The 27,069-nt window shown below is 41.2% G+C and overlaps 1 protein-coding gene across 3 annotated transcripts in view; it reads right to left on the reverse strand.

Annotated features, from left to right (window-relative positions):
* rps15a (ribosomal protein S15a) overlaps positions 1-27,069 on the reverse strand; it is a 395,439-nt gene that overhangs the window by 107,339 nt on the left and 261,031 nt on the right. The window contains exon 6 of one of the 3 annotated variants that reach the window (XM_084004088.1): positions 19,864-19,873. The exons of 1 other annotated variant lie outside the window; for it this stretch is intronic. The gene's annotated coding sequence lies outside the window, so the exon portion shown is untranslated. Of the gene's footprint in view, positions 1-19,863; positions 19,874-25,009; positions 25,020-27,069 lie in introns of those variants that run through there. One more of the 3 variants, XM_084004091.1, reaches the window with a different exon arrangement.

A 27,069-nucleotide genomic window follows, 5' to 3' on the forward strand; every position in this document is an offset into this window, starting at 1 on the left:
GACTCCTGCTGATTAATGGGCCTGTCGGCTCTCCCATGGTGGCACGTTTCCAAACTAAATTTGGCCACTGCTGGCTAGTGGGGTCAGGTGCAGGCAATGGAGACATTAGGGAGGGCCTGCCTCACAGCAGCATCTCCTGAACACTGCTGGACCTCGGCACCACGAGAACCTGGAATAGGCTAACACAGGTCATCTCGATGAATTGTTAAATGTTCACTGTTTATAATAACAGATTGTCATTTTTAAAGAACATTTTTTGCTTGAAATAATACAAATTAGAGTCCAAGAATCCTTCAGCGGATGTGTGTTACAACTTCTACAATAATGCTTTTTGATAAGTGATCTCATGTAAATCTATAATGATGTTTAATCAGTGGTTGTCAGTGGGAATTAAAGGAATAGTCCACCTTTTTGGGAAATACATATTTTTGCTTTCTTGCTGAGAGTTGAGAAGATATAGATCACGCTCATGTATGTATGCTTAATATGAAGCTATGAATATGTCAGCAGCCAATGACCTCATCTTAGCATCAAGAAGCAGGGGTAAACAGCAAACCTGGCTCTGTTCAGGTAAAAAAAAATAAAACATTTTGTTTAATCTGAACTGAAACTGAAACATAAGAAAATGACCTGTGGTTTGACGGGTTATATGCCAGAAAGATTTCATGGATTTCCGTTTTCAAATGTGATTTAGCTTTCTAAACGTACAGTTCTTATGACCAGACCATTCCCTCCTGAACTCATCGCTTCGTCATTCATTGTCTTCCAATAGTCATAAAATGACATTTTCTTCTATTTCATCACTCATCAATGCTGATGACAGAGGCAATGATGTTAAACTGTAGACATAACCAACAGATTCCCACTCAACCATCCCCCACAGTGACATTTCCCCATCCATCTCACAGTGCAATCAGCACTATCCATTATGTATTCGCTACTATGTAACAAGCGCAACTTGACCAATTACAGACACAATGAGAGACCCCCAAGCTCATTTTTTCTCTGTGTTTTTGCCAACGCTGTCATGGCGACCTCTACAACAGACATCAAGACTGGTTGGCAGGTCACCCAAGGTGGGCAATGTGAGTACATAATTACAGCTTGGGAACATTTGCCCTTTGCAAATTGTATGAAATGCATAGTGGCTAATTGGGCCAATCTGGCATTTGTGGAGTTCACCAGGTCATCTTTTATGTGAGGGCCATTATCACTAAAGTGATAAGAGTGATAGGCCCACTCAGCTCCCACCGGCTTTTTTACTGTAACCATAGAAATAACTCGGACTGGGTCAAGTTGAGGAAGATGTTACAGTCAGTCATGCAGGTCATGAAATTGAGGGATTGTTTTTTTTATGTACAAAGATGGTTTGAAGTTAGGCAAAATGTTACTATTTTTTTCATTAGAGTAGATAGAATTTAAAAAATCCCTACAACAAAAATACAATTTGAACCCAGAATATTGTTTTAGCAGTTACATTATGTTCTTCTAAAGGTGGCATTTAGAGTTCTCTGGGGAAACATGTGGCTATATTGTACCTGATTCTCCCCTAGAACACAATTCAGATTCAAATGATTCCCTCAGAAGGATGAAAGAGCCCAGAGTTTAATTCTACATTAGACTGAGAGATGACCTGGCAAATGAAATAATGGAAAGAAAAAAAACGACATAAGTGCTTAAAAAAACGGAAATTAAATTTGGTAACAATGTGCACTTTAGAAGTATAATTGTTTACTCTCATCCACTTAAGAGTATTCATTAACAAGGGACCTTGAGTATTCAAAAGTGACAACAGCAAACCTCTTCACCTTCAGGAACTCTCATCTTCTCATTTCATCATGCAAGAGAAAACACACACACACACACACACACACACACACACACACACACACACACTTTCCTATTTTAAATCCCCCCTCTCTGACAGCGAACTTCTGCCGTCCCACAGACACCTCCCAGTTCACAGTGAGGCAGGAATGTGCTAAATCCTCCTCAGGTGGGGGAGTCGGCCCGCCAGCCATCAGCAGACTCCGCTCTCGCACAGACTGATAAATCTCTCCCCTTGTATCCACACCCCTACATTAAGTAAAGGTAGCGCCATCTGCTCCCTATTAATTCCCCAGCAGGCGACTTATCACCTCAACCCCTGTGACCCCTTGTGCCTCCTACATCCTCCCTGCTCCTCTCCTTCTCCGTCCTCTTCACTTCTCCCTGCGACTCCCTCATTCCTGAACCCCATTCATCTCGTCCTCCGCGTGTTTTATACACTACAGTTGAAAAGGTTTGTTGACATTTCATTTTAACACGCCTTAGACTATAGATTTGTACGCGTACACACACGTGAACGCACGTGCTATAACCTTTCGCTAACCGCTCAACTCTCCAGCGATCCGACTCCCCCCTACGTCCCTGTGGCAGCGGGTTCAGTGGACAAGTCTGGTCCTCCAGGTCAATGGCAAATGAGAAGCAGAGCTTCAGGATTAAGGAGGAGATAGCTGAGGGTTCAGGAGCCTTTCTCTGGCTTTGATTAGCTCCCTTACTTGATTAAATGCCCATCGTGGAGGAAAAAAAAAAAAAGATGAAAATTGGATGAGGGGAGAAGAAGAGAAGAGAGGGGAGAGACAGAGTCAAGGCCATTTGTTTTGTCAGCTGGGGCTAGTTCAAGTGGTCGTCTTTTTGGAGCCTTCTGGCCCGGGTTCACACACACACACACAGCGGCACACAAGCATCCACGTACACACCGGGATTAATAAAAATGTCCTGAGGGAAGACAGAATAAGTCAGAGGGTTGGCTCTCACACGTCCAGCACCTCACTCTCTTACTTTCCAGTCCCATCCTTCAACTTTGTCTCTCCTTCTCCTTCTCCCCCACTGTACTCGCTCCCAGTCTGGTCTATCAGGGTAACCTGACTCCGGCGGCTTCTGACACGATCCAGACCGCTCGTAGCCCCTGCCCAACACTTTCACCACCAGAGCCAGACAGTAAAACACCCAGATTACTACCACATGTTCCCCCCTATTTCTCTCTCTCTCTCTCTCTCTCTCGCACACACACACACACACACACACACACACACACACACACACACACACACACTCACTTCCCCCATGGCCACCATTTCTCGGTGGGCTCAGGAACACAGGCTACACCGAAAACCCTAGTGGGGTAAATGGACCCAACCTGTGCGGAAAAAGATGTGTGTGTGTGTTTGTGTGTGTGTGTGTGTGTGTGTGTGTGTGTGTGTGCGTGCGTGCGTGTGTGTGTGTGTGTGTGCCAGTGTATAAGTGTTTGTAGTTATGGCAGTTGTTAGATAAACAGTAACAGCTTCAGACAGGAGAGCTGGGATGAGGGGAGGGGAAAAGGAGAAGAGGCCACGGTGGGAGGTTAGGAAAGCAGAGCATCACAGTGAGTTCCCAGAGAAGAAGTTTGAACCTTTCCCTTCACTGAGCGGTGGCAGACAGGCAGCATCATGGGTAATGTTGTCATCTGCCATCTAGCGTTTTTTTTTTAACCAGCTAACGTAGCCTATAATCAGTGTCATACTTTAATAATGCGACTACTTTTTCCAGCAATGATCATGTCAGGCGTTACAATTTGAAACGCAGTCATTGAATCGCAGTTGATAAATAATCCGTCGCAACATCAGGCAACAAGGCTTCGGCCAATCAAACGCAGGCAAGCGAGCATTCTGGTAGATTCCTTTGTGTTTTGGACACCTCGTGATTGTCTTGTTGAACAGGAAAACTTCCTGGAGTTTTGCAGCGTTTTGGCAGCTGATGGTGGTTTAATACCTCCAAGCAGTTGGCATCCACGATGTCCTGTTTTCTGTTTGCACACGTGTTGATTACACAGAAGATGTGACTAGTGGGTGTGGAGGCTTCGGAGTTGTTTACACCTTGAACAGAGTTGGTAATGTAACGCAGTGCTATTGTTTGTATTGATTCCCTTCCTTAGCTTTAATTGAAGATTTTGCAGTTTCCCTACAAAACATTACTGTAGACACGAATCAGGCGAAAAGTGTATCGTGGTATGATGAACAATCTGCAACCTGATCTGCAGAGAGTTATCTTAAGAGACTAACCGTCCCCTATTGACTTTGCACCTGCACAATGTTCCCTCCCTCCTCCACGCTTTGTTGGCGAGAACTGTCTTGGTCATTCTGCATGCCCAGGCACATTATCAACTTGCAATTACACTCACACGCTCCGCTCTGCTCCGCTCGGCCAAATCAGCCAGTCGGTGATACAGCAACGCCGCATTACAAACACACTGACTGCTCGCAACATTGTTAAATAAGAGGTCTTCCTATCACAAATAACCCTAATATGAATTTAATGCGAAGAAATGAATCTGTTGGAGTTTCATTCCGGCATACTGGAAAGTTAATAAAACAATATTGCAATTGGTAGGGAAGGAGAACCCTGCGGACCAAGCTTTAGATTAGGCCCCTAATGGCTCTGAAGCCGGAGGCTAAATTGAAATGTAAAACCCAGAGCGAGACCCTAATTCACCCTTATCTGTGTGAGTGACGAGCCTGCCTCCCCTGACTGAGATTGGGGCCATAGAGTTGGATGAACCGCAATTTGCTTTGTTAGAGGTAGGTGTATATGCATGCACGGCCTGGATCACAGTATGGAGATATAGAAAGCGTGTTTGGAATGCGTTTGGAATAAATAGCGCTTCCTCTTCTATTTTTTTTGTTTTTTATGTCTCACTTTCTTCACACTCTGGCAGAGACTCTCTGAGTTGCAATGCAACATGGGAGAAAACGACATCTACCCAGTACGTGCAAATACAAATGACAACTGCTCTTGGTTACACCGTGTTGCCCCGTCCTCAAAATCTAAATGCGTAATTATACGTAGTAGCAATCAATCACGGAACAATTTGAGTGTTCACGCTGCGAGCTCCTTGAGCTCCCTTACACGCTGTAAGACGTTGGATTGGTTGCACTAAAACACGACAACACCCCCTCCTATTCCCTCAGTCAACAGGCCACTCGTCCACCTGTTCCCATTATGTTACCTCGGTGATATCTCTCCCTCTCCTCCTTCTCCTCTCTCCCTTTCTAATGCGTTCCTTCCTCCCCTCTCACCCTAATATCCTCCATTTCCTTTATCTCTCCTCCTTTTACCACCACCGGTGCTTCCATCGCTGACCGTTCATTACCCTAATCAAATCCAGCAGCTGAACAACCGTTCACTGCCACTCCACGAGCTGTTTTTTTCCTCTTCTTCTTCTTTTTTTTTTTAAATCCCCCTGACTCATTTGCATATGCGTCCAGTTAATTAGCGTGGGGGCGCAGGTGCGTGGTGATAATCATTATTAAACATGACAGTCACCTGTGACCGCACTGCCCTCCCCAACCCTCCACATACACACACACACACACACACACCACCCTGCATCTGCTTCTCCCCTCTTCTCCGCCTGAGCATCGTCGAGCATACCCAGTGATGATGCAATTTCCTGTTTCTGATTTAATGGTCAGCATGTATTCCACACATGTATTCAGTGCTTGATCACATTTGTTTAGTATTTGAGGCACCGTAACCTGAAAGGATTTTTAGAGGAAAAAGTAGTATCGTGTTCAGCGTCTTCTGGCAGAAAGGTGTCAAAAGGAAAAGAAATGAAATACAAGAAAGTTATTCCTCACTGGGAGAGAGAGAGGGGGGGGGGGGGGGGGGGGGGGTGTATGTGTGTGTGTTGGCCTGTTGACATCACTGGGAGTGCTGGTTCCCTTACTCCATTAGCCAGGGCCAAGATTTTTCTGTTGGCGTGTGCCAGTATCAGCATGCCTGACACTGTTCCGCGCACATTTACATTTTTATTTGTGTGTGCTTCCCTCCACGCGCCCATGTGTGTGTGTGTGTGTGTGTGTATGTGGGACGTTACTACGGAGGTGTGTGTATGTTTCTGTGAAAGATAATATATGCTTGATGATAGGTTACATGGTGGAAAGTTGATGTGATAGGGTCTGACAGTTACAACGTACTTACAGCAGGCAGCACTCGGATTCCCACGGGTGGAGCAAACTTCCAAGTGGATGAATACAGGTTAACAGTAGCTTTACACTTACTGTTGTATTGTGGTATTATAATCTATTGTAGAGTTACACAACAAATACTCAAATTATCATGCAGTTCCTTGTTGCTGAATTGCTACCAAAACAAATAGATCTTCATTGACTTATGTGTATAGAGAGCACAAAACATATTTAAATTATTTTGTTACTGCACATTTTTAAAGAGCCACATCTAACAGAAGCAAATAAATATCCTTCTCAATCTTAATGTAACTTATATAAAAATTGTAAAAGTAATGTCAAAAATTCACCATGTCTCAGGTCTGTATTTAAGGTAGTATCTGAGCTTGGCCTTATTTTCTCAATGGGGCTGTACCACCATCTGCTGTATGAAAGCTGGATGTGCAGTACCATTGTACAACCCTTTTTGGACTTTTTGAATCAAAATATTCAGTTCTTTTGGGATATTAGTACTATTTATTTTTTATTGTTTCCACCTTATTTTAGTATCCTTTTTACAATATTGAGCATTTTTCACTTTTCATAGATAATTTCTGGTAAAAAAATAGGAAAACTAGTGATGATCACAAACATATTACTGTGGAATCAAACAGATTTACACATGTGGCTGTAAAAGCCTGAAAGTGACAGGAAATCCAAGTAATTGCCGCATAGGCACCCGTGTACCTCAGATTACAATTTCTGCAGAACAGGAGACCTGTTTTTTAATCCCCTCCCATGCTCGTATAAGTATGACTACACACAGATGACATAATGTATGTTCATCAGATGGAACTAACTCTGTAAAAGCCTTCAGTGATAGGTTTGTTTTGTCAGACAAGCAGGGATATGAGAGGCGCACCTTCATTTTAATTAGGTGCAATGCCCTGCCGGGCCAAGGAGCAGTTACCATCACCACGGCAACCTCTGATTGCCGCTAGTGAGACACAGGTGATTTTGATTAACCAATTAGTGCCAGTTTGACACACACAGACACACACTCAGCACATTATCCTTAGATTTGTGTAACAACGTGTTCCTCTGCTGCCACCTTCAGGGTAAACTTTGGATTGGCTGAAAATAAAGCATAATTTGCTCATCAATGCTCAATTATTTAATAAAGCACCTACTGATAATTGGTTGAACATGCAAAATAAGCCTTTTAAATGCATCAACAACAATAAAATGCTATATGCAGATTCAACTTCAACTTGCATGTGTGTTGACTTTGTGGCCGAAGACCTTTAAAAAACCTTCACAAGAAGTGAACTGCAGACTCCAGACCAACCTGTAGGAGCCACTGGTGCTGTGTGAAGGAACATTATATTCACTGGAACGCTGATCAAGCTTAATGTTCCTTTTCTCTGGCTGACGCAAAGGCTACACGCTCAGGGTATCAACAGCCCTGCAAAGGCTGGAACATCGCCTCAGGATAAAAGAAAGTTTCACTTTGTAAAGATTAGTAGAAACTACAAAAGGCCCCACTGCAAGATGCGACCTGTGGTGTTGACAGCCCTGCCAGACGTCTAAGGCTATATGCACAAGGTGTAGACAGGCCTGCCAGATGTGAGGGCTACCTGGGGCATTACCTCAGGATGAAAGAAAGAAAGATCGATCCACCATGCGAAGACTAGGATATACTACTACTGCAAAAAAAAAACAGTGCAAGACGTTGACAGCTCTGCCAAATGGAAAGGGGCTTTGCTTTCCCAGCCAGACCCTAAGGTTTGCCCTTGGTTGAAAAGGGTCAATCTAACAGTCCCAGTGCAAAACACCAGCCTTGCAAAAGCCACCATAAGAATAATCTATCTGGGTCACTCTCATCAGTCCACCTTGGCCTCTTCGTAGCAGCCCCCTCTCTGTCACTCTCTTCCCTGCGTCTCCTTATGGAAGAGACACAGGAACCACCACCTCAGAAGATTCTTCAGAGTACTCGTCCTGTAGAGAGTATTTGTCCTCCATCTCTGAGTTCTTGTCCATCATCATCATCGGTGACCTTGTAGTCTTTAGTTTGCTCATACCCCGCTGGTATAATAACCTGGCCGAAGGAAGAGATAGAAGCCACTGATATCAAGACAAGAAATCTTGTCACCATGCATGGAGGGTTTCACCCCAAATCCAGCACTCTGAGATGGTACACTAAGCGGAAGGAGGGAGACTGAGGACTATCAGAGCCACTATCCAGGACGAAACAACCAAGATCCAGGAATACATGAGGAAGATGTCCCCCAAGTGATGAATTCTGCAGCTTTGAAAAATGACAGCTGTGCCTGCTAGTCCACATCCACTAGATGGCAGCATGTTTATTTAACACTACTGTGTCAGTGCCCCCCCCCCCCCCCAAAAAAAAAAAAACATGAACATCCTCAAAAAGGTCTTGATTTTCAGGAATGTGTAAATCACCTCAAGGCCAAACTTCAAATGCCAATAACTTTAACATGTTGTCTCTGACAATGTTTGTGTTATGAAGTACAAACATGACAGAGGGGTTTTTTTTTTTGCCAAAGAAGACAGCAGTGTGAAGCCATTTGCAGATGCATGCTCTAATGTGGAAAAGAGCTTGTGTGGTAAAGATACTCATAGGAAGTGCCAATGAGACGTATTGTAGGGGCAGTGTGGATATGAGAACCTCTTTCCATGTATGTGCAAATATTGTGCACATACATGTATATACAGTCGCATGTGGTGGATGCATTCATACAGTATATGTATGCCTTATTGAGAATAAGGGACGACAGGGAAGGCTATAGGAAGGACAGACACATTATCAAGGAGCTCTTGTGGGACCGACACAGAGTTTAGGCCCTTGTTAATTATTCAAGTGTTTGCTGTTGTGCTTCAGTCAGCAAAACACAAACATATCAACAAAGTTGTTCAGTAATTTGTCAAAATGGTCCTGTGTTGTGTGTGTTTTCTTCAGCCCTGCACAACACTGAACTGGATAAACCGATTAGAAAATTGATGACGCTATTGTTTAAAGGTTAATTTTAAGTCAATGAGAAACATCAGTTTACAATAGACTTGTTTAAAAAGCTATTTTTTATGTCCTTTGGCAATTGTGTTTTGACTGATTCTGCAGAAAGCACAAGCAGATAGATTTCATCTGAGTGAGTGAAATTGAAATACGACATAGTCCAATACATTTCTCTTAAGCATTTGTCTGATATCATACAGTATGTCTGCTCTTAAAAGTTTAAATTGTCTAATTATACCATCATTGTCTCTAAAAGTGATCATTTATACATATATTTGGTGTTTTTGAATGTGTAAAATGAGTGCCCTGTAATTGTTATATGTTTTTTTTGCAGGCACATTGCAAATGCACTCATTGGCATGGACAAAATATTACCTCTACAGTGTCTTGAGGTGTGAAAAATAAACCTGACCACCAGAAACTCATCTTTTTTTTTCTTCTTTTGTGGGAAATCTATGCGCGCTGGTGCAGCATGTTCTTTGATCCTTTCTTAGCCCTGACCAGGAGAAGCTTTTCTTCAGGTGGACAGTGGAGGTTTGACCCAGACGCATATAAAGAGAGAGTCGCATCAATAGAAGTTCATAATGCTTGATCATCACATGATACGCGTAGACTTCAGATAGTTCCAAGATGTACTTAGCGGGCCATTTGAAAGTGTAAAAAATGGTAGAAACAGAACTACATTTTTTTTGGTTATTTGATGTCAATAAATGAATTGTAAAATATTCACACAACACTGCCATGTAGCTACATAAATGTGTGTTTTTTTGTTGGTTTTTTTTAAGTAATATTCATTAAAATGTAAGGATTAGTAAGAGTGAACAGCTAGAATTACCAGCCTGTTTGACATATTTTAGGCTATTGTTGCCTTGTTGTTTATTACTTTAAATTATTCTGATGTGCTGTGTGGTAATCAAGAGCAATCACATCCTAAAATTATAGATTCAGAAGGATGAAAGTGTTTCAGGATTCAGATAAACAATTTATTTAATTCACGCTGGTTTCAGTAATTCTCTGATAACTGAAAGACAAAATTATTTTAATGAACAATGTAATCATGACAGGGGTCATATGACACAACACTACACTACACTACTATATATATACATATATATAGTAGTGTCATATATAGTTAGGGTTACTTTGTATCTTTTGTCTGTTTTACTGTGAGCCTATTTACCTCAATAAATTCATGAAATCAATCTCTAATCATCAAGCAGTTTGTCTGTGCCTTTTCCTCTGTGTTGTCCTTGCATATAGTCTCCACCGGTTTCCTGTGCTGCATGGGGATGCTCCAATCGCTCAGAGAAAGGAGTAGGGATGCACCGTTCCTCCACTGACACAGAGAGGAGAGGGAGAAAAATTTTTTTTTGGCTCAAGTCAGCAGGAGCTATCTTGTTATCACTAGAGATTACAACTGGAAGAAAAAAAAATACCCGAGGTAAACATATTCAAACCCAAACATTGCACTTCTTCACAAAGAGAACTCCATTGGGATGCTTGATATTTGCCAGGGATGGTGCAGCAGAGTGAGGGTGTTGTTGTTGTCTCCAGTGAATACTCCTGTGGTTCTCCTGCCGAAAGAGAGAGAGGGAGGAAAAAACAGACATGAGGCGTGGTTTTCTTTCTACCAATACGCTATGGAACTAGTTGTGATCACCATGCTGTTCAACTATATGACAAGTGGCATCAGTTGCTCATGAGATTTACATTTCTTATGTATGTTTCTTACAAATGTCCAGTAAGCATAACATTTTACACAGTACAATTATACTTTTAGTATGATTTCCTGGTAAGACCTCAGAAGGCCAGAGCACGGTGGGGATGAATAGGATGGAGGGGGATGGGGACGTCTTGCCTGTTGATGATTCCTGGTTGTAGTAGGTCAAAGGTAGGTCCGTTTCTCCACTCACTGTGAGACAAGTCCAATTTCAAGAGTTATGATCCCCTGTTTGTGAGAGACGATGGGGAGGAGGTCGGTTCATCATCCTTGGGATTTGATTGGATACCCAAGATGTATACATTCATCCTCAGCCAGGCTGTTCAGTCGCAGGGCCGGCTGTTGGATCAGATCATGCGTTGTCCTGTAGTTTCCTGCATCCATCACATTTCTAAATGTAGACTCTGGGTCTCCACCATCTGAAGCTAATTCCCATGTGGACAGAGGCCTGCATGCTGTAAATCAAAAGGCTTTCACGTAATGTATCGTGACATTTGGACTGTGTGCATGTGTGTGTGTGTGTGTGTGTGTGTGTGTGTGTGTGTCTGTGAATTACCATCTCATGCATGTCTCTCATTGCTGAGCACTGGAAGGTTTACTTCTTAACTTATAACTGTAATCATGTAAGCAGGCTGTTTCATCTCCGAGGTGGCACTAAGAGCGATGAGTGAGTGTTTTCAAGGCCAGATTGTAGGTCTGTTTCGATGCAAACAGGGCTGTGTGAGGCTCCTTTTTGTGTCATTATCCCCTCTGTTTTTGTGAAAGCTACCTGTGTAATACTAAGGGCAACAACTGGGAACTTGGAATCATAAATCTATTGTATTGATCAGGTAAACATTGCACTGAGCCCTGAAATCGAAACCAGTTGTTTACATTGTTGATATTTATCACAGGATGTTATTTCCATTGCATAGCTATCTCCAGTGATGAAGGCCTCATCAAATGATATATGGCTTCTGGTCGGATATATTCATGTCATGTCGTTAACATTTTCACCATGTCCAGTTCTTCCTTTAAGAATGGCATTAAAGTCTAGTTTGACATTTTTGGAATTATGCTCATTCGCTTTCTTATTGAGGATTAGATTAGATGGTCAATATCACTCTCATTTCTGTCTGGTAGATATGAATGTACAAACCCAGGATGATGACGGAGGTAGACAAGCCGACAGTGGCACCCAAATGTATAACACTGTTAAATATGTAAAGGATCTCACTTTTAAAGGAAATGTCCAGCAGATCCTGTATTGAAAATATATAGTTTCCAAATGTCATTTAAATACAGGTTATAATCCACTTTTTTGTGTCCATTTGTTCACAGATGATGGAGCTGTTGACAGGTCTTTGCTGGCGTCAACTACTTCAGCAACAAACTCAGACTTTGTGAAAATAAAAAGTCACAAGCTGCTGCTCAATTAAGTCCATTTTACTTATCTCCATTATTATCAAAACCTTACATTTTGAGTGGCATATCGACAAATCACCAACCGAGTGACTTGGTTTCACCCGGATGATGGTGAGTCACCATCCCACCAACTGGTTGCTATGATTCCTGGACGAAATGTTTTCCTTGTTTTGTTTTTTTTTGTTTTTTTTACAAAAGCGCAGTTATTACCATGTTATATATTATTTGTTTACTATGTATATACAGTGTGAAAACTACCATTTGGCCAGAGAGCAACTAAATATAAACTTAATTTCAACTATAATATCACATCCATGTTAACCAAACATTTACAACACTAAATATTTCTGTTTGATGTGTTTAGTAGTCAGAAACATCTTTATATGAAGCAATTAGTGTTACAGAAGAAAAAAAATACATTTACATAAGTAAAAATGAAAGACAGGCAGAAGTTGTGGAAGTAACAGCAGATGGAGTAGACAGATTCAGACAACACATCCATATCTACTTACAGTGTGAAACTGCTGGAGACAAAAACGGATTCCTTGTCTCCCCAGCTGACCTTGGTGGCAGCCGAGCTGCGACTCGAGGGCAGAAACCCAAATAACCCGGCCATGAAAATAAAAATCAATGCAGGAAGCAGATCTGTTGCCAGAAGGTAGTCCTCCAAGGTCAACAGCCCACAGGCTATCACATCACACAGCTTTCCACCCAGTCACACAAATGTAGACAAATAACAAACATGGAAAGAAAATGCTTGCAACAACATTCACTGCACCTACGATCATCAGTTAGCTTGTTTCTAGAAAGAAGTGGTGGGAGGATGAATCTGTTTTCGGTTCATGTTTGGACAAAAATAACCCAGCAGGATGTTTGATTTGCTGTTTGTTTGTCAGCGTAGTGGTATCACAACCCATCAGTCCAAATGTTCACTTAAGTCAGTTTAAACTGGTGCTTGGAAGTCAGGCTGGATCATAACTATGACAATATTTTACAATAAGTGACTCTAATCTTTGATCAAATGTTTGTTGTTGGGTATCTTTATTAAATATGCTATTATATTCCTTTTTTATGTCTTTCTATGTGTATTTTAGTGGTTCAAATATGATAAAATGAAATAAAACCCATAGCTGTTATAGCAGGAAGGTTTCTTGGTGTAAATTTATTCAGTGAGAAAGTCAGAAGCAACTGTAACCGACAGCTTGTTTCACACTGATGTGCAGACACAAACCACAAATGGTTATATTCTCAATCTTCTGCGGTTTGAGCTCTGTCAGGCAGCATGTCCACAGTTAGGTACCTTGCATACTAATAGGACTCTGTCGGAAATTATGTAATCATTTATGCTCTACACAATGTAGAAAAAAGTAGTGCCTTTGGTGTGAACAATCCCTTTTGCTAACGATGCAATGTGTTGCATTTCACAGATGTGAAAATGATCTGCATTATTGAGTTCTTCTATGTCTGAAATCTTATTTACTGCTCACTAAACACAGTTTGTACCTTATTGTGTGAGCAGTATTATAAGGGGAGAAGAAGCAGGAGGAGGAGGGCTCGGCTGAAATAATCACTTTAGCTGCTTTGGACATGTGAAAGTCCCAGATATCCTGGGAAACCAAACTCCATCCTGAGTTCATAACATCACCCAGAGGTGCTCAGTGAATCTCACTGAGCTGTATTCACTGTGAAAAGCAAGCCACCTGTTAGCTGTTAACTACACCGGTATGAGCCTAAAACAAACCATTTTGGTGTTATTTCATTGCAATGAACGGACAAAAAAGGTTGCCTCAATAACTAAAAAAATGTAAAACATTTTTTTTTTTTTAAACTCCAAAGTTATGGTTGGTTAAGTTTGCCACAAGACAATGAGCAAATAGGGCTGCAGGATGGTGTGGTGGTTCAAATCCAGGTTTGGGTTGCATGTTCTCCCGGTGTTAGCATGGGTTCCCTCCGGGTTCTCCGGCTTCCTCATGTCTTCCTCTAAAGCAGGTGTGTCAAACTGATCCAGTAAAGGGCCGCTGTGGCTGCAGGTTTTCATTCCAACCAAGCAAGAACACACCTGACTCGACTTATTCACCTACCTGAATTGCCTTCACACCTTGATTGATTGGATCAGGTGTGTTCTTGCTTGGTTGGAATGAAAACCTGCAGCCACAGCGGCCCTTTACTGGATCAGTTTGACACACCTGCTCTAAAGACATGCAGGATGGGCTGCTGGGTTAGAGTTGGTTGTTTGTTTCTATGTCAGCCTTGTGGTGGACTGGTTACATGAACTAACTGGTCAAATGAATGGTTACCTGTTGAATGGTATCACCACCAATACCACTAATCAACAGGCCTTTGATACAAGTGTCAGGTGTGTGACTGAGCAGTAACAGTAACAGAGACAGACCTCCCATCCATCAACACAGCTCAATGCAGGTCAAAGGTCAGCTCAATTAGCCAGTTTCCGTTGTAGCTCAGCTGCATCGACTTACACCTGTTTCCTTGCACGATGCATGCTCACTGGCATGACTGGCTGTACGAGCGCACATAAACCAGGCAATGCCCTCGTTAATGTTATTAGTTACACCTGTGCTTTTACAGTCACAAGTCAGATGGGAACGCTCAGAAAGAGAGAAAGAGAGAGAAAATCCTCCAACAGCTACATGTTGGTGCAGCAGTCACACCTCAAGGTGACATTCACCAGTCCACACGGAACCAGCCGGGAGCAGAAGCTCGGTGACAGCGAGAGCAAGTGGCGAGGTGCCGCCACAAAATCTTCTCTATTTTCTCTCCACTGTTCCGTTCTGTTAGGATATCTTCTTCTACACATGATTTTATTAACTCTTTATTTTTATATTGCTTTGTGACGTTTGAGCAATCTCTAGCACAAGAATTCACTTCTGATTTAATAAAGTTCTATCTTATCTTAAATCAATGAGCCAGTCAGATGGATGGCCAAAAGGGAAAATTGCATGATAGCTTTTCGGGCTGTACTAGTTTGAAGCTTCATTCATAATGTTAACAGGCTACACTAATAGTTTGACTATTACACTACGTGTAAAATTAGATTCCAGTGGGGGCTGCATTGGATTTTTTTCCGACACATGCGATCAAAACGTTTCCAATAACTCCAATAAAAGTATTGTATTACAATTCTGAACGTCCTCACGGAAACCGCAATCATAACATCATAACTTGTCATGACGGGCCAGGTGGGCATGATGTTAATGTGGGTGGGCCTGTGCACAACCCGGCCCATCTGCTGCATTCAATAAAAAAAAAAAAGCTCCCCAAGCTGAAACGCTTTGTAACAGTCATTTAGCAAAGCATTTTGGGGGAACAGCTTTCAGTTTGATCAAGGAGGTTAAATCAAAGCGAATGGTGCAGCTTATAAACTGCTATACCTTCCTCTATATTGGCTCTCATTCCACTTACATGTCTGCACTGTCAAGATAGCTTAGCACACGGAACATTCAGGAAAATCAACGCCACCTTTGAGCAGATCCTCTGATTATGCGGACTCCATTGGAATAAATTGGTTTCGCTACAAAAGAGCACTGTAATAAATCCTGGTGTGTCCTGGACCTGACTACACGTTAGTGAACAATTTAGAACAGCTGGTCTAAACTGGTCAACCAGGAAACTGGTCCGAGTTACTAAGGAGAGTAGGGCTTCGTAATATTCTAGAAGGATGTCCTGTGGAGTTTTTCAGTCTTCTGGACAGAAAGGCAGTAGATGAATTTTACAAGTACACATAAAGACAGGAAATTAATTACATAAAAACGTTTGATTTCCAGACCCTTTTTTTTTTTACATTATGATTAATAGTAGGCCTAAGCTTTTTGTTTTTTACATGGAGTTACAATAAAACTAACTTTTGTGTTGTAGAGAAAACATGCAGGAACAGGATATATTACTTTTTGTCAGTTTTGGCAATGCAACGATAATAAACAGGAGGGACCAACACAACACAGGGTGTCCCAATAGACAGTATACTTCAGTCGTAACATGTCATCTCAATAGCTAGTGGCCTAAAAGCTAGTATAGATAATAGTAGCAGCCATTGATGAACAAAGGATGACATGTAAAGGCAGATTCTCAACCGGCTTTAATTGCATTGCAATCATCTTTATTTACCAATTACCATCTATCATCCATCCCTGGCACAGTTGTATTGATGTTGGAACAGAAGGCTTTCATTTGGTTGAATTGGCAGCAATTGCAGTAGTCACCAAATAATCAAGTAGTTTAACAATACCATGTGGGGCTTTAATATCCTGCTTTGCTTCAAGCCATCATTTCTAAATTAACACAGCACACTTCTTCAGCCTCTCAGAGGAAACCTGTGGAAGAGATTCATAAAACTAAATGAGAGAAAGCATCAGTCAGCCATTATTTCAGTAATTACTGAAGGTCAGTTTAAGGTCAGAGGAGTAATTACTTGGGGTAAGTAGAGTACAGAAGCAGAACAGTTACCTTTAAAATGGGATTTAAAAGATTAAGAATTTGTTAGGGTTGAAGGTGCAAGTAGATTTCAACAAAAAACTAGTAATTTCCATCAACTACACTCGAGAAATGTCTCATACCGTAGAAACTATTCGTGACATATTTAATATGGGCCAGCTTGCCCAAATGAATGAACATTGACTAGAGCTTGGGCAACGGAGAGAAGGGATCTTGAGTCAATTTGAATTGCTTGGTTGGTCAGATGTCCACATATAAAGTCAGTGAGTGAGTGAGTGAGTCGCACTGGAGAGGTTGCAGCTGTCAGAGCAGAAGCAGAGGCAACATTTCTCTGCAGAGTCTTTGTCTCTATTCAAGGAGCTCATGAAAATACAATTTTTTAACTTTTCTCTTCCTTTGGGTGTGTCTGAGTCCAGTACTATAAGTTTCCGATTCATACCACAAGGGCTATGTTTGCATGAGCAATGATATTAATTCAAACGATAGAACAGATCTATCTGCCCCTTATTGTTTAAGTGCTAGCCCCATACGTTTGCTACTAGGCAACCCTGCTGATAACATCCACTGAATCCAAAAGCCAGATCTCTGACTGAGAGATGGACAACTCGCTGGGATTCGGTGCAACATCGTGCAGCACATCAGCACTCAGCTCTTTAAGACAAGCTCACTCCCTTAATTACCGTGCAGAGGTCATGAGAGGCAGCCCTGGAATATATTTATCCACCAGGATCTTTGGAGGCTGCACAGGTGAGCCGTCCAAGTTGACAATCAATAACAGACCACATGGGACCCCCCCCTCCCCACCCTCCTGTCACGGCACTTCCATAAACCACGATTCTCCAGAAATGAGTGAGCGAGCAGCATCGTCACTCCTTCAGTCAGCAGTGAGTAACGATTTTTCTTAACGCTGTCCTGATTTATATCAGCATGTTAGCTTGTCACTTGAAGGGCATTACATTTGCAATCAGGAGACAGCAAGCAGATATATGGTAATGAGCCAACATTAACAGCAGAGTGCCAGCTACTGTGCCATGTAGTCTTGAAACAAAGTAATACTCTTGAATACATTGAACCATAAAACATTACACTGTTGCATTCCAGGTGTTATTTTGTCGTACTGTGGCAGGACCTGCTGCTATATTACTCCAGTATTATTAGAGCAAGCTCACTACATTACATAACAGATCTTTGACAGCAGCCACGTGGGAAATCGGACCATGGAACTGCAAGACAGCCGAGCAAGCAAACCAAGTTTCTGACAAGGCAGAAATTGAACAGAATGTTTGGGGGGCTCAGTAAAAATGGCAACCAATGGCAGACATTTGTAAAATCAAAAGATGTAATTTGGCTTGAGTCTTTTGTGTCTGCATGGCTTCATGTTGCTAACGAGCTGATAGGAGACAGCTGCAAGGCACCAAGATAATAGCAGGGGTGAAAAACACACCGAGGACACCTAGTGGACAGGTGTGGTACAGAAAGAGACTGAGAGGCATTTTAATTCTGAACATTGACCCCCTGAAATTGTGATTTCACAGGGTTCATTGCATCTTTTTACAGTATCGCTTTAACAGAAAAGCTGTACTGAAATACTGTACTGTTGTACAAATGAGCAGTATGTGATGTGTTAACAGATATGATGCAAAGGTCAGAGTCTTTGTGAGCAGCTAAGGTCACATCCCCGGAGAGATGTTTTCCAACTAAACAGAATCAACAATACCTCTTCAGGGGCATGTAATCGTGACTCAGCGCTGCATATGAATGCCGACCTCGCTGCATGTAAATGTGACTGCCTCTGTCACCCTGAGTGACATTCTGATTCAGCAAGACCTCTGGACTGCCATGTGGGATGATGCAGTCAAAGCCACACATTCACTTTAGTTCCAGGGTAAAACATACTGCTTTTTATACACATATTTTACCACAGGCACATTTTGTCAGTAAATGAACATGACTCACTCAGTGACTAAGTGTGGTGTCATTCCTGAATAGGTATTGGAGCAACCTTTCTGGTAGAAGGATAAATGACTGCTGTCAACGTTGCAGGAAAAACGGCACAACTTTCGAATGATTGGGGCTGAAAGTCGAACATTTACAATGCTGCCGTGACCTTATTAGCATACCCTGTTTAAACAAAAAAACTGTCATATCAGTCAACAACAGATACAAACTCTGTAAAGAATAAGGATTTGTTTTTCAGTCTAATGTAGCTGTAAATTCATCATGTAAATAATTTGAGCTAACTAAAGCAATGCTGGCTCTCATCTGCCCTGAACTCCCCCTGGACATAAAGACACTATATATAGAGCAAAGTTGAAGCACACTGTCTGTCTGTCTGTCTGATGGATGCTGTGTGGGGAGACTCACAGAGGGTTAACTGACCTGACTGCTGGACTATGATTCACACTCTGCTGGCTTAAGGACCCACATGCAATGGAGCAGAACTGTCCTCGGGGCTGGAGGCGCCTGCAGTGCACACACTTGTGTGTGTGTGTGTGTGTGTGTGTGTGTACATTTTTTGTGCCATGAAACATTTGCATGTGTCCCATTTGTTATGTTAATGTTAAATGATGAGGTATTATTTCCATTGTTCTTGAAGGTATAAGGCAATCCTACTGCAGGGACGTGTGCAAGCCTTCAGACGTACACACAAGCTGAAAATCCTGAACTGGTGAAGCAAGGATATAGCTTTATTGTTTTCTGATGAGCACACAATATAGTTCTCCCTGGAGTGATGAGCTCATGCGATTTACCTGTCCATAAACCTGCTTTCGGAAGCAGCCTCTAAAGTCGTTGCTCTCCAGTACTTGCGGGCCGGTAACATACTGACTGCATAGCGTCACCTCCAGCAAGAGAGACAACAGCTTTTCATCTGAATGCTTTGACTTCCACTCTTTTTTTTTCTTTGATGATCCAATGCTCAGCACAAAGAGCAGGAGAGGGTATCAGGGACAGGGACAAAACACCCGAGAATATAAAAGATAAACGGAACATTCAGAAAAGAGGAAAGACATAAAGAATGAGAGGAGAGGAATGGGGGAAGTAAATGGTAATTTATGGTCGCCGTGCGGCCCAGATATCCATTCCGAGGGCCATAACAAATGGCTGGTCCCTGGCAGTGACACTCGGCTGGAGCCTGGGCTGATTGAGCTGTGATCACCCCAGCAGACTGCTGCTGCCAGCAATGCAATAGTAACCTTAGCAGATGACATCTAAACACAACCATAAATTCACACCAATGGTAAGTGCCGCCCCGCCACACACCTTTATTTGTCTTAGTCTCCCTTTGTGATTCCTGGTCATGTGCTTAGTTTTCGCTCTGTCTACACCTGCTCCACTATTGCTGTTTTTGCCGTAGACGGTTTGGATCAGCATGTCTGTCACCATTAAGTGTACACTGTCAAAATCACACCCTTAGCCTGGCCTAGGGAGTGGCCCTCCCTTACCTCCACTCTCCTTTGTCCTCTCTCAGGTGCTGGTACTGAGGATCGCCATCTTTTCTTCCTCTATCGTTCCTTCCCTGACTGTACATGATACCCAAGGTCAGGTTCCCTCTGCTCCGTCCTCGTCACTCATACGGCACAGCTATTATTATCAGCTTGCACAGCAACTGCCATCCTCTATTCATGCTCATTCTCTGTCTGGTGCAAGTTAAGCCCATAGAGGAGTATTATACAACATAATGCAATCTTTTTGGTATGCAACAGTCTAGTCATTTATCCATCTCATGGGTTTAACAAATAAAGCCAAAGCCAATGTTATGTGTTTTATGCTTAGGCCTGTATCCCTCTGAGTTAAGTTCATATCGGTCCATTCTTCACGTCCCAATTTACATCCAGTGCAGATGTTCAAATGTCACTGCAGGAGTAAGTGTGCTCTCTATGAAACAAGGTGAAAAGCAATGCTGTGTTCACACTACAAGCAACAAAAACAACAATGCAGTCAAGCTCTTTTGTAGCCAGTCACTGTTGAAGCGATGCCCAATTAAATAGCACTGGAACTGGTTAACGTCCTTTCTTAACATGGACTGGAACAGTGTGTACACACAGTATAGGCAACCTTTCAAGCTGGCTACTTTCCTTTAAAAACATTTGACATTTCTCACATTTATGACAAACAGCAAAAGAAAAATTGCAACAGGCATTGTTACTTCTCTCTGGGACTACATCACTGATGGATTTTTTATTTTTTGTTTATTCCTTTGCACAGTTGTCATGAATATGCACTGGAAATACATAGAGGGGCTGTTGGTAAAATTATTATTATGTTTTTAAACCTCTTTTACTGATTGAACCGCCATTGGGAAAATACAGATGATCTACTAAAGTCCATACAATTGGTTCTTCCAGGAATTTTTCAGAATGTATTAAACTCACAATGATGTGGAAATGTGGAACCACCTTCTAAGATTGGTTACGTAAAGGTAACCAGGGTGGTTGTTGCAGAGAGCCATTTCAAATATTTTGAGCCCATGATGTTCATTTGGCTCCCTCTGGATTTGGACATAAATGTCAAGGACTATGTTTCATCCTGGTCAGTGGCATTCAATGACAGAGCCGCGTGAGACGAGGGAGGCAGAGGTTAGAGCGGGCACCTAGCTCTCCCCGGTCTGTGTATCTCTTGTTTTATTTGTGTAATATGTGTTTTGGCCTTGGTCCAGAGCAGGAAGGTGCTGCAATAATAGGATTATGAGTGAGCACAAACTTCATCACCTGTCTGCTGCAGTGCCAGCAGAGATAAATTGATGAGGTGATATATGGTTTGAAATGACACAGGGAGCATGATTGCATATAAGAAAATTATATTATCTCAGTATATTAGGTAGATGGAAGCAAATTGAGCATAACCATGCTAGCCTTTTGGTGTGACACGGTTGTACCATTATCTTCATGAGGACAATGATGATGTAAGAACCTCAGAGAGAGGACGTTTTTGGAAAGTGGGGACATTTTCGCTGGTCCTCACTTTTACTTATAAATCTGTTTTCACAGTGACATTGTGGGGACTCACTTACTTTTGTCCCCATAACAAAAAATACATTTTAGGTGAAGATTTGGTTGAATGTTAAGCTAAAGTTTAGGTTAAGGTTAGAGTAAGGTTATTTCTGTGTATCTTGTGGCATGCCTTTTTCAGAACAACACTAATCAATTTTCCATAATGCAAAATTTTCACAGGATACATTTGTTCTATTTTATGAATACTGTAATTATTTTTGCATGATATTTCAGATGAGAACATGAAGTTAATTCAAGTTATAATTGCGCAGCAACAGCAGCAGCTATATACTTGGAGGCTTAACCTATTATGTTTTGAATCTAAAACTGATCAGCATGATAAAGGGGAAAAAAACAGCAAGCATTATTGACTTCCAGGGCTGATTTGGTTGTTTTCACTCATTCTACATCTACAACATTCTTTTGAATAAATACTTTGACATCATATTGCAGATGTAGTGCAGAAGTGTAGATGAAATGCCAGCATCATCTGGGTAAGTGCGTATGTGTGTACTTTTTATTCCTTGACTGTTTTATAGTCTTGTAGAATTTACTGTTTGATCTACAATCTATAATTATTTTCCCCAAAACCCACAAAATGAGGTCTTGTTCCCAGTCTTTCATCTTCATGAACGTGATACATTTATCAAAATTTATCAAAATAGGTAATGATAATTAATGATACAATTTTGAATCATGAACCAAAAAAACAAAACTCAACCTATGGGTTGCAACAGGTTATTTTAAGATGTACAGTGATTTAAATTTTCATATACACACAAATGAAATGTTTGTTATCAGTGAAATATTTGTTAATCTAATAACTCTACTCTAAAATAATATACAAATAAATAATTGAGCAATAAAATGAATGAAGAGAATAAGGGATGATTACAATTCACGTATCATGAATGAAAGGACCAAGTAGATTCAGTGACTGATACAATGGATTAAACTAATAGAAACTCATTTCATTGTTTGATGTTTATCAATGGAATTGGGTTTAAAAGATGCACCGTTCAGTAGCTGAAAGTTTAAGAAGTACCAGGTATGAAGCAGTTTCATATTTTAATTTAAGGAAGAGCTGACTTTAGGGCTGAAGCTTAATGATTAACGTATGTAACCTTTAATTTGCTAAATCTTTAAATGTAAAGATTAATTTATTAACTAACCTTACTTTATTAAATACATTAAATGTATCTAGGTCTAATAACAACAAAATGTGAAGATGAATTGTTTTCTCCTGATGGTTATTTCTGATAGGAAGCTGGGTAGTTGCTCTGCATGGAGTGAACAGTTTCTCCTCTGCATTTCAGCCTCTCGTCTTGTTGGATGATTTCAGGTTCTTGCTTCTCAGGTCGGCTGAATCTCAAGATCTCTCATGTTGATTGGCTCACAAAGTGCCGTCAAGCCTGTAGACGGACTGAACTGCCTGCCTGCCTCCTCTTCAAATTCAGTCAATAAACTAGCTCAAATGGTCAAGATGGGTACTCGATCTTGTTGTTTTTCTCCTTGTTTATCCAGGCCACGTCATTAATGGAGGGTTTGTTACACAGCACCATTATAGCCCTGGAGGCCATGCGAACAAATCTTGGAGGAAGTTTATCAGTGTAAAATGTAAAGTTAAAAATGATTTATCACCATCTTTCTCCTATTACGCTACACTCAATTACTAGGAGGGATCATGTCATAGCCGCATCAACATTACACAGTGTACAAACCTAGCAAATGGAATCAAGCTATTGCAAAAACACACTTGAAAGTTAAATAGCAAGAAGACATATTTCTACTTACTCAGTGAACACGCTCTTTCTCTCTACTTCCATATTTGTTTGAGACTGTAATAAGAGTGCATTTCATGACTGGGCAGTCATTTAGGAAAAAGACAGCCACCACTGATCTGCTGCAGCTCATACGTGTGTTGTCCACCCAGACAGCATTGCTGCTGCAGTGCTATACTGCAAGCCCTCTACCAATCATTTCCACTGTCTATTTTTACTGAGAAAAAAAGGCAACTGGATGATCCGCCGCCGTGTCTATGCTGCGTATTTTCAAACTCTTTCTTCATGTGGGTTGAAATGTCAAACTTCCTTCAAATATGTAAATTATTTGAAATGTAATGTAATTCACATTTTGACTGGGGTAAAAGTGATGAAAAAAATGAAATAATAAAACAACAGCAGCAACATTTGTGGGGGAATTTTTTTTTTTTTCTCCAAATGTTGGTATTGTTGAGATCCAGGCTGCTGAGCAATGTTCACTCACATCTGAAAACAACAGCATGGCTTGGGTTAGGGTAATGTCTAACCCATGTTAATGCATGTCTATAAATTATCCCTTTGTCAAGGATTTGAACACAAAGACAGCACCAATATGTGGGTTTGTTTATCTACAAACAACAGCTTATATCATCCAAGAGAGAAATTATAACAAAACCCATTATATGTAGATGTTCCTATGTGATCCACATCACATGTGTGTGTATTTGCCCCTCCTTGGTGTGCACCTTCCAGTGGCTTAGGCTGACTAAATGCAGTAAGCGAATACAACGATCTGCCAAATGCAATTGCCTGATTTTAAGATCCCACTCATTCGCCGAGCTGACGTTGCCTTTGAGGAGAAAGGAAGCTGACATTCGAATTTGCATCTGAGCGGGGTTACTGGCTGGTAGCATGGAGGGTACAGCAACTTCTCGCCCTTGTCAGAGTGGGGCTGTGTTTGTGTGCGTGTCAGGACTGATCGGTGTGTTGCAGCTCTGAAGAATGCACAATGTTTCCTCTATTTAAGTGTTAATACTGGATGGCTGCGCTGGAGGAAAAGAGAGAATAGAGATGAATAGGAACAGAAAGCTGGGAAAGGGAATCCGAGAAGAAATATAGGAGATAGTAGAAATGTGAACATTTACAGAGACAAAGACAAAAGAAGGAGATTACTGTAACTGGTGAGATGGTAATGCCCAAAACATTGGATTTTATGTGTCCTCTTTTGATGTTTTTTATCCATGTGGTATGACATATAAGATGAGCCATGTATACATTAGAATATATGCATGGCATTATCTTGTGCTTTGATGAACACGGTTTTCCATGTATGCTGCAATGGGATATGTCACTCTTTGATCTCTCCTTATTACCACTGATGTTATTTCCCTGCCCATAATCGGCTGTTCATGTGCTAACAAGGTACTTGTGGTCCTTTTCTACTTGTGCTGCTAATGTATAAGATTTAAGCAGAATAGTGTTACATTGTGAAGGCTCAGTGCTGACACAGCATTTTCCATGTCTGTATAATAGGGTGGGAATGCATTTTTGGGTGGCGTGTTATGGATGAATTTCTTACTGAACAGGACGGCGTGCTTTCATTGAGCTGCACCTCCACCTCTGCGTTGAGGCCAATCCCTCTCTCCCTTAATCAGCCTTCTACCTCAAAGCACCATATTCCTTTCTACTGGTCATTTATTTTGTGGGAGTTCACTCTCACCCGCCAGAGCAAAAATCAATATAGTCCGAGCTGAGTTCAGTGGGTGGACAGAAAATGGCTGTGGTTTCTTTCTCACTGACCAAACATGATGCTGTAGAAAAGAAAGACGTTCTGCAGTCACACATGTTCGTCGTTATTAAACCTTTCTACACATTTCAGTGGCTTCAACCTCACTAATTTACACCACAAACCATGTCAGAAGACAAAGACCATTCAGACACACAGCTCCCATGTTCCTCTGGAAACAACAGTGCTCAGATATATTATCCATTTCAGGAAATAAGAGTTTAATACATATCTAAACACATTTTTTAAAGAACTTACTCACATCAGAAGACTTATAATTGCATTTGTGTTAAGCTGCACACTCTCATTAAGTCTGACCTCTCAGATGAAAGCCTAGTGGTGATTGTGTTGTGTTGTAATGAGGGCTGGCTGTGGGATGAGGAGAAGAAGAGATGAGGACAGTTTCAAGTGTCCTGATCTCAAGTGACACAAAGGGTAGAGGACTGACTGAGAGTCCAACCAGTCTTCCCACATTGGAAGACAAAAAAAACACTCTGGTGCCTTGATGACAAAAGGCACTTTACAGAAAATGAAATTCATTTAATATTTAGTCAGAATTAATACAGTAATTTACAATTTTGATCTCAAAGTTATGGGATGATGGGAATAGTGGTATTTAAACAATAATACGTCTAAAGTGGCAATCATTAAGATTTCAGTCCTGGTTGATTTACAATTTCTATTCAGTCAGTAGACTTTTTGTTTTTATGTGTATAAAATTTGAGAAAGAAATGTAAAACTAGGGTGGGGGATACTGCAAATACATAAATATTGCAACACTTTCATAATTGAGACACAGGCTAAACCACCATTGTGTTATTTTTTTTGGCGATAGATAGTGACTTAACAGACATTTATTTAAATCTTCAAGCCAGAGAAGATCACTCAGGTTTTGAGCAGTAAATAGGAAGTTGCATTTAGGAGACCATTATATTAGTTTAACTCCAGGAAGTTACTGTGCCCAGTTAAGAAGTAGCACACCCTATAATCCCCTGTAAAACCCAATTTTTTTTGTCTTTGCTTTTTGTACAGATTAAACAAACTGGACATAACATGTTAATAAACGAGGTTCGGAGGTGCTGGTAGTCAGATTTATTCACATTTGCTTAGCTGTAAATACGATTTTTGAAAATGCCAGTGTAAACACAGGTTTATAAAAAGCCAGCAGCAGTAATGCGACAAAACTGAACTTGCTTTTATAACATTCAGACCGATATTATACAATAAACCACATAGGTCTAAATCCTTGCATAACCCTGTGAATTATCTTTCCTTCAAAGTTTACATTCAAATCTTTTCCCACAATTGTTTATTCCATATATGGCTGCAGGGCACAATATAATTCACAAACTTTTTAAACATGGTGTTTCCAGCTGCACTGTAACTTTACTGCATGGCTACAGGACTTTTTCATTAATTGTCTTTACTGCTCAGTTGTTGCCCTTGTGACTTCTTTTTATGCATAACAATTCAATATGGATTGTTTATGTAGGATTAAGCACTACTAACATCTTGTTTACGATGAATAGTGATTGTGAAGACATTGAGTATTGAGCTATTAGCCTAAATTGCTTTGCATGTAATCGACACACTTCCTCTCCCCTGATTAGGAAATAGCTGTCATCAGCAAATACATGTCATTCTTCTTATATATTCAACTTGGCCACTCAGCGGACTTCATCCTTTTTGATCTTTTCATCCTCTGGCATTCTAATTACTCCGGAATCCCCACTTTGAGCAAAAGCAACCTCTTCCCCATTTCCTCATTTGCTCTTTAGTCGGCCACAGCAGGTAATGGGGATGTGATGGAACTGGCTTCAGCAGCTGGTGGAGGAAAGGGGGGAGTCAAGGTTGCCAGATTGCAGTGTCAGGACCCTGATTGCACCGGACAGACTATCTAGATGTGCCCCTCAACCCAACCTGATCTGTGATTGGTTGAGACTGGCTGGATAGCTGTTG

The sequence above is a fragment of the Eutrigla gurnardus genome, assembly GCF_963514095.1.
Source record: "Eutrigla gurnardus genome assembly, chromosome: 3".
Taxonomy (NCBI): Eukaryota; Metazoa; Chordata; class Actinopteri; order Perciformes; family Triglidae; genus Eutrigla; species Eutrigla gurnardus.